Raw genomic sequence first — 8,497 nt, 5'->3', positions numbered from 1 at the left:
AGTTAGCTAGTGAGTCATGGGAACTCTGTCTCATTGGCCACCGTGACAGGTCAGACTGATCAGTAGGGTGTCTGGTTCCTCCCTGGCTGAACCCTACCCTGGCAGGCAGATTTCTTTTTTGGTTTGTTTGTTGCCTGTGTTCCCTGGACCTATTGTGTAATGTTTATAAAATAGTTAAAGGGACAGGAGCCTTTCCATGTGCAGTCCAAAACAACACAGACAGCACTGGCTTGCCTAGATGGACTTATTTATTTTATTTGGGGGGGGGGATTTGCTTAAATACATTTTCAACAGCATTATTTTCAATCTAATCAATCTAGCCAGTTCACCCTGATCAGGAAACACCATCAAAACTAAATTAAACCCAAAGTATAAGCCAAATGTAGAGTATATAGCCTAAAGCCTAAATCAATGTTTTGAATTATTTTCACACTATGGTGGTCTTAATCTGTGTAGACCCCATCCAAACAGGGGGTTTCAACACATGCATAGGAGTGATATTATATTACACCCTGAAGTGACTATTAATGGAGATTAAAGACTTTCACCCATTCAGGATCAAATCATTCTACCATGACAAAGTGATAATAGATATCTATTAAAAAAGCAGTATCACGTTACCTATTAATGAGAAAAGAAAGCGACACACACACACACACACACTAAAGTATGGGTGTCCTCCCTGTGCCCTTCTTATGATATGCTGTGTGTGTGTGTGTGTGTGTGTTATATCCACCACATACTGGCAGGCTAACCCTCTCCTGTTGCGTCCTCATTTATAACAAATTATCTCCATGGGGTGCCGCCGGGATATGGCACCCTCAACCTCAGAGATGAGGGCATTAGACAGACTCAGTGTGTGTGTGTGTGTGTGTGTGTGTGTGTGTGTGTGTGTGTGTATTGCCTTCATTTCGTGAATACGAGTGTGTGTGCGCGTGTGTTTCTGAGAGGGAAAGAGTGGCGCCAACTGCAGAGGCAGCAGCTGCAATGCAGACCCTTGGCAAACAGTTGTTCTTCCATCAATTTAGAAATTGCCAATGTGGCAGGTTTGTGACATCACAGAATGTCAGTTTACAGAACCCTCTGTCTCACGGACGGTAACCGTACTACAGCAACCAAACCAAACACTACTGAGAGACTGAGAAGTTGGCTCCTCTGGGAAGGGAAGGGGAGGAGAAGCTGGACAGAGCAGGAAGTGGGCTGTGGTTGGCCCCCAGCGTCACAGGAAACAAACAGGAGCTGATCAATGTCAGCAACATAGAATACAAACCAATCAGACTATGAGAACACATTACACAAGACATTACTGGAACCTAGTAAACAGATACACACTCATGTGTTTACCTACAGTGCACATAATGTTTCCACTCCTTTCAGCATAGGACAAACAATAATATAATATATTCTAATATAGAGTACATAAAACTAAATGTGCCATAGATAAGAAACAATAATGTAAAACAAAACCATGTACTGTACCTGTACACATTTCATTAGAACCCCTATAGAACATACAACATCTTTTAAAAAACGTATCCATCAATCAGAAGCTGCCCTCCACCTGGCTCCCTTGTGCTCTTCCAATAGCATTGTGCTGCCAGCAGAGTCTAGGGAGCTCCTCCCACTCAATGGGAGGCCAGCTCTGGCACTGGGGCCTGTGATGCAGCAGCTTTAGGAAGTCTAGTGAATGTGAACTGGAGAGCTGCCAATGCAGAGTTACCAAGAGAGCAAGGTAAAACATTTCTCCCTCTCTGTTTCTCTCTCTCACTCTGTCTCCCCCTCCCTCCCTCTTTCTCTCCCTCTCTTTCTCTCTCTCTGAACTCGAGCCATGACATTTAGACCCCATTTGCTGCTCCCTCACTCCCCCCCCAGAGATAGAGAGAGAGAACAAGAGGGAGAGAGAGAACGAGAGAGAAAGAACAAGAGGGAGAGCTACATGGGCGAGAAAGAACAAGAGAGAGAGAAAAACACAGGGCCAGCCATGCTGTCGTAGAAGTACAGCTCAGTAGAGGACTGCGTCACCACCTCTGTTTCGGTCTCTACTAACTACGCAGAAACAAATGTCTCAGGGAGGGTTTCCACTAAACCCCAGCCAGTGGCCCTAGAGACTGAAAACAAATCACATGATAATACTGATCTGCTACAAGATAAAGGCTCCAAATAGGTCTCCTGTTGGCTTCCCTAATAACAAAATAAGCCCAGGTTTACTCGATCCCGGTTTACTCATCCTCCTTCCTGCCTTCGACCCTATGAAGAGTTAATCACAACAAGTTGAAAGTAAAAACACACAAATATGCTGAGTAGCAATATGAACAAACTGTATCGCCTGGTTCGCACCTTATAGCAGGTACTATGGGAGAAAAGGTATCCTGATGACAACATATTACTGCCGACTAGCTCCATACCGGTTACTATGTGGTTTTGTATAAGGACAGACAACACATCACACATATCTATATCTACGTAATAATGTATGTAATAATTTATTTGTATATATGTAACCATATAATAGCAATATTCGATTACCTCGATCATTCTCTGAATACGCTCCCCAACGTGCTTCGTCTTGACATTAAGAACCTTCCAGAACGTTCTTTCGATGACCCCTTTGCCTCACTCCTTCCCACCCCCTACTCCGACCTCACAATGCCATCAAAACACCAAACACCCACACTAACTAACTGTCACATCTTCAGCATCCATGTTGGAAGTCTTCTCTGACGATCCCAGCCTAACTACTACACAGATGTAGAGGCTGAGGGAGAAGCAGGTAACATGCACTATGGATGAGGCTGAGGAGGCAGGGGTTCACGCCGTAACCATTGCGTCCAACTCTCAGGTAGAAAACTGGATGACTGCAGGCTTCTATTATCTTAGCTTCTGTTTCCCCCCTCGACGTGAAAAAGTGACGTAGCAACTAATCCAAAATCTCTCTCTCTGACTCCCTCCCTCCCTCCCTCCCTGTCTGCCTCAGACACACGCACACTATTTTCATCTCGTTGCAACAGCAGAATTTCTCTTTCAGACAGTTAGTTTTGCATTGACACAGATATACGCCAACAGATCAGACCACACACACAAACAGCTCGCCACAACGGTTTACAATCACTCTCTATTTCTCTTCCTCGATCGGTGTGACGCAGCACTCATTTTCAGGGCTTTCTCTGCTGCTACTGTTGTGGCTACATACACTAACGCAGGCAGCAGCTTCTTGAACGACTCGACCCAGCAACACACTGCTGGCTGCCAAACAGACAGCTGAGCACAGCTAGCTAGGGCTGCAGTTAAAGAGACCTTGTTGCCACCTCCCACTCTGTCCACCCATTTCTCTCTGACTGTGACGGATCCTGTGTCCCCATTTTCCCCCGTGTCCCCTTTCAATTGGGTCTCTCTCTCTCTCAGCTGAGAGCTAAGCTGACAGAGACGAGCCTCCTCTCCTTTGTCACCTGACTAGCCACTTGCTTTAAAAGGCACATCATCAGACAAACAAGAGAAAAACCAAAACAGAGAGGTACATAAGCCTCTTACATACAGTAGCATCTCGTTTATAGGAGATGAAAGTGGGCCAACAAGGAACCATCAAGATATTACAACATCAATATTCAAAACAGACCTACTGCAATCATGGGAACAATCGGTGCAGCAGAAGATGACTGAGGACCTGGAAAATGTGATGTTCAAAGTGTACCTTTTAAAGAAAGTCCTGTAATCATTGTCCAATTTCGCCTGTTGTGACGATCGTCATGTCTGTTATTGTGGGGAGTGTCTGTGTGTGCTGGTGTTAGCTATGGCTGGAGAATTACAATGAGAACCCTTTACCACCAGACATAGGCAGGGCTGAATAACCGTCATTAGGTTTAGCTACACACCACAAGGCTTACCACATCACGTCTATCTACAGCTCTCGCGGAGTAGAAACTCACTTTTGTTATCTGGGCTGTAAAGGAAGCTTTGTCTTAGAGACCACTAAGTGTAAAGTAATTTGATTTCTTTCACGTTTGACCACTCCAACACAACTGGGCTGAGCATTGAATAAGCAACCTTTGACTTGGATGAAGATGATACAGTAATAACATGATAATAAATGGCTGACAATCAAGGAACAGTTGAACAATACACAGTCAATTACATATTGTAAGGACAGTATGTTGCATTGACCCATTTCAGGTTCAGATAGAGATAAAGAGAGAGAAAGAGAGGGAGAGCGTTCACTTCAACATTCACTCCTTGGGTTCATCTTACCATGGTGGGAAGGGAAGGAGACTATCGGTAAAAGAATCAGCTTTATCTCCGGACTGCGTCTCTCTCTCTGCCAGCAGCAAGGATATGTAAGGGATATGTCTGATCAAAGCATGTGTTCTCTGAGGAGACATGGTACATGCAGGAGTATTGATGAGAGAGGTGACGATCTGGTCTCCTCTCAGTCAGTAGATCCCCAGACTTAACAACCCAGCACAACGTAAAACACATGGAACAGAAGCAGTAGGCTAATGGTGTGAGGGTTTACCAGTGGACTGGGTTAAAGCCAGGTTCCGCCCCTGCTACTGGTGCTACAAGATGCAACACCAAGATCAACACTTTAGTAGACATAAATACTGTTTCAAAAATACCAATAAGACCAATCCTATAAAATATATTCCTTTTATATTGTTGCCTTTACTGTAAATCTGCAACCTGGAGATCTTCCTGTTAGCTATTTATACCAATCATTCACTGGGCACTGGGTTAAATATAGCCATGTCATCTCAAAGTCCTGCTCCACCTCCTAAACCCTAATCTCCCTCTCAGGTATGTGCCCTGGTCTGGGTTGTTGCTGTTGTTGTTGCTGTATGGAAAGAAGCCTTCGCCATCCATCCCTGAAATATAACATCATATGGCTCAGCAGTTTGTGGCACACTCAGAAATCTGGTATTCATTATTATCATGTTGTGTATACACTTACCTATAATTTTTACTGCCCACAAAGTGTCACCTTTGGTCTACTGAAAAATAAGAAATGTAAAGGTATGTGGATGAATATGTATGTAATGAAACTTTATTCACCACTTCATATCAGGATATAGCCTATGCAGCTCTATACACGTGTACAATCTTGCACAGTAAACATACACTCCCCAAGCATCCAATGATAACATGAGTAGATTGATGATCTAGCCTATGCCTACATAGCTATGTTACTTGGTGCTAAGTTTGTTATTTTTCTGACCCTCTTGGTATCCATATCAGTGTTTTGATAGTATGATTATCAAAGTCATTATTTTAATCAATTGAATCCTGACTCAGATCCTGACTTTAATAAAAGTAATTGATTTAATCCACCAACCATCTGCACACCATTGAAAAGATCTCTGTATAACTGAGATAATAAGATCAACATTGTGTGGGCTGGCATCCACTGCGTCACTTTTTACTCTTGAGGGTTTAAGGCCTTGACGTCAAGAGAGCCCTCGTCATCCTTTCCCACACATGTGCGTACACACACACACACAAACACACACAAACACAGAGGTGCCAGCCTCATAAACCTGGCCAGACATAACCTCTGGACCAGGGTTTCCCAAACTCAGTCCTGGGGCCTCCATTTTGGTTTTTGCCCTAGCCCTACACAGCTGATTCAAATAATCAACTCATCATCAAGCTTTGATTATTTGAATCAGCTGTGTAGTGCTAGGGCAAAAACCAAAATGTGCACCCCTGGTAGGCCCCAGGACCGAGTTTGGGAAACCCTGCTCTGGAGGGAAAAGGAATATCACAGATTTTATTGAACTCCAATTGGAATACTGCTGTAATGTTTCACTAGTCAAGCGATTTTCATGTAAAGGTAAAATCATTTCAAATGGAAAAATCAGATACATTGATACCGTTCATTGTCCACGTTCAGTATTGAAAAATAATGATAATGTATGTTTATCTAAGCTGCAGAACAGCGACACACATCGTCCAGGAAGAGTAATGGTTTGGTGGTTTGTTTACATCAGAAATAGGAAGTGCGCATCTCATCCTACTTTCAATGATCATGTCATTTATCAAAAGGCCTACTTTGGTAAACATTAGCAGAGTCAAAGAATGCAGAATGACGTATTTTAGGCTATTTACTAGATGACATTATCTGCAGTTCTGCAGATCTCTTTATATCCTATACATTACATATATAACATAAACTTTGTACGTTTACCTCAATTCAAAATATATAACAAAACTTGCTATGCCACTCAGAATTAAGAAGTAGCATCATAAAATGGGCAAAGAGAGACAGACATGCAGGTAAATAGAAGTGCGCAACATCCTCCAAGGCGCCAAGCCCTCGTCCCTTCTCTTGCAGCATCCCTTTTCACTGTTATGGTACCTTCCCCACCATATTGCCTTCAATTAGTTTATTGCTCTATTCCCTTGTAAAAACGCACATTTTTACTATGCTTTCATATATTTTACGCAGTAGCTTATTGGGGTGCTATTTTAACATGTATTCATACTGTAAGACATTTCATAACAACTGTTTCATAACCCCATACCCTACACGTCAACACAGACTCATCTATGAACATTAATAAAATATTAGAAACATGAACTGCCTGAAGCTTAAAGAACAGTTACCCAAACATTTTGGATTGCGAAATACTAATGTGCGCAATTATTTCCTGATTATCTAAATGTAAAAGAGAAACTTCACCTGTGATATGCTGGGATGTTGACAATGACAGTAGGCTGTAGACATTGTGGTGTGTGATGATGATCCAAGCTTCATCCTTCTTGGCGAGAAAGGACTCACCTATGGCACATCTCATGCGTAGCATGTCCTGTGGCCATTCTGGACAACAATACATGATCCTGGCATCGGTCCCTGGATCATGTATCTCAAGACGTTTCCTTTTAAAACCTGTTAATCCATCGAATTTTCCAGAGCGCCACATTCAAACCCCGCCCTCTCACACACCCCTGCTTTGGATTGGCTGCTGTAAAAAAACGTAATGCCGCGTCGTCTGAATCACATGCTTTTGACACATGTTTACATACATTTGGAACTGTCACATGTTAAAAATGTAGCCATTTTACCAGTACTGTACGCGGTGTTTAAAAAAATTTTTTTTCGATGATGGTGAAGTGCAATTAGAGTAGTAGCCTATCATAGGCCTAGGCCTACTGCCCAATAAAACAATAGTTCTACCTGTCCTTAAACTAAAACTCAGATTAAATAATAATTAAAATAGGCAATTAGGCTATTGAAATTAACTTGTTTCTTTCAGTTTTCCCTATACAATAATAACCTATTCAGACCCTTACAAAATTGTAGAATGGCCATTAGTACAGAAGAGGGCGTACTCACCCAAGGATAGAAAGCCTGGTTTTAAGGACATGCTATTGCTTGTGGAACAGTGAACAGTGCTGTTCATACATAGTCTCTCTCACTGTGTTCCATATTTTTCATGGTTTTTGGCCTATACTAATTCACTGATTCAGTCTTTCACAGTTACTTGATTGAAGTGGTGAAGGTAGTTTCTAAGAAAATACTGAAAAAAAAATCATGTCAATATTAGGCTAAAGTAGTTTTACAGTTATCCAAATTTCCTTAGTGCAAATTAGGGCCAATACACATCAGACTGTGCACATGAGATCAAAGGAATGGACATCATATAGGCTACATTACAACAATTAAGCAGAAATGAAATGTGGAGATAAATGAATGTGTGGCGCATCAGATAGTAAATCATGGACCAGTGTTTGACTAAAGGCCGTAGCAGGGCCAAAGGAAATTAACTTGGTTGAGTGTAACATTGAACCACAGTGGAAAGAAAGAGACAATGTTTTCCAGATTGTTTCTTGTTTCTCACAACAGATGTACTTTAACGGGGAGCTTCCTCATAGATTTTTATTCACATCAGAGGACTTCTGCTTTGTGTGAAATATGTTTTATCACATGCATCCCACACTAGTCACTTGGATGTGAAGTCTAATGCAAACAATACAATTACATTTATTTTAATAGTATATTTGACAGGGACAATGTACAACAAACATTGCACCAGATATTTATGCTAAATAGCTTATTGTCATCTTATCTGAGAAAGAAAATGGCTACTGTTTATAATTCCCCATCGTATCTGGTAGGAGTGTGTTTTATGGGATTATGTATGCCCGACTTGGTGAATCCAGTGAAAACATCCAAAGTGGTGGAGAAAGCTTTGGGTAAAGTAAAATCGGTGAAAATCACAAGAAGTGGGCTTGTTTCTGACGATCAGAAAAATTGGGTGTTGGAACGCACTTGATTTGGAGATTATGATGTGTTGTGCTTTGAGCTACAGAGCAGGGCACCTATTAAAGGAGTAATTATTGGAGTTTCGGAAGAGGTTGACATTGATATACTAAAGTAAATTCCTGGAGTGGTTGATGTACGCTGGATGAATTGTGTGGTTAATGGCAATAAGGAGAAGAGTTAGTCTGTCCTTGTGTTTTTTGATGTGGAGTCCCTCCCAACCCGAGTGCAGCTGGGATATGTGTA

The 8,497-nt window shown here is 41.9% G+C and overlaps 1 long non-coding RNA gene across 1 annotated transcript; it reads right to left on the bottom strand.

Annotated features, from left to right (window-relative positions):
- Positions 1-235: 235 nt before the first annotated feature.
- On the bottom strand, positions 236-6,876 carry LOC311149984. Its single transcript, XR_014615062.1, has 3 exons — positions 6,671-6,876; positions 4,943-4,982; positions 236-4,856 (listed from the first exon to the last, which is right to left on the bottom strand). It is a non-coding gene; the product is annotated as an uncharacterized lncRNA (long non-coding RNA).
- Between the last annotated feature and the right edge of the window lie 1,621 nt (positions 6,877-8,497).

Source organism: Coregonus lavaretus, assembly GCF_964263955.1.
Source record: "Coregonus lavaretus genome assembly, chromosome: 22".
NCBI lineage: Eukaryota > Metazoa > Chordata > Actinopteri > Salmoniformes > Salmonidae > Coregonus > Coregonus lavaretus.
The sequence above is the reverse complement of the archived record's forward strand: the minus strand, read 5'-3'. Positions and strand labels throughout refer to the sequence as shown.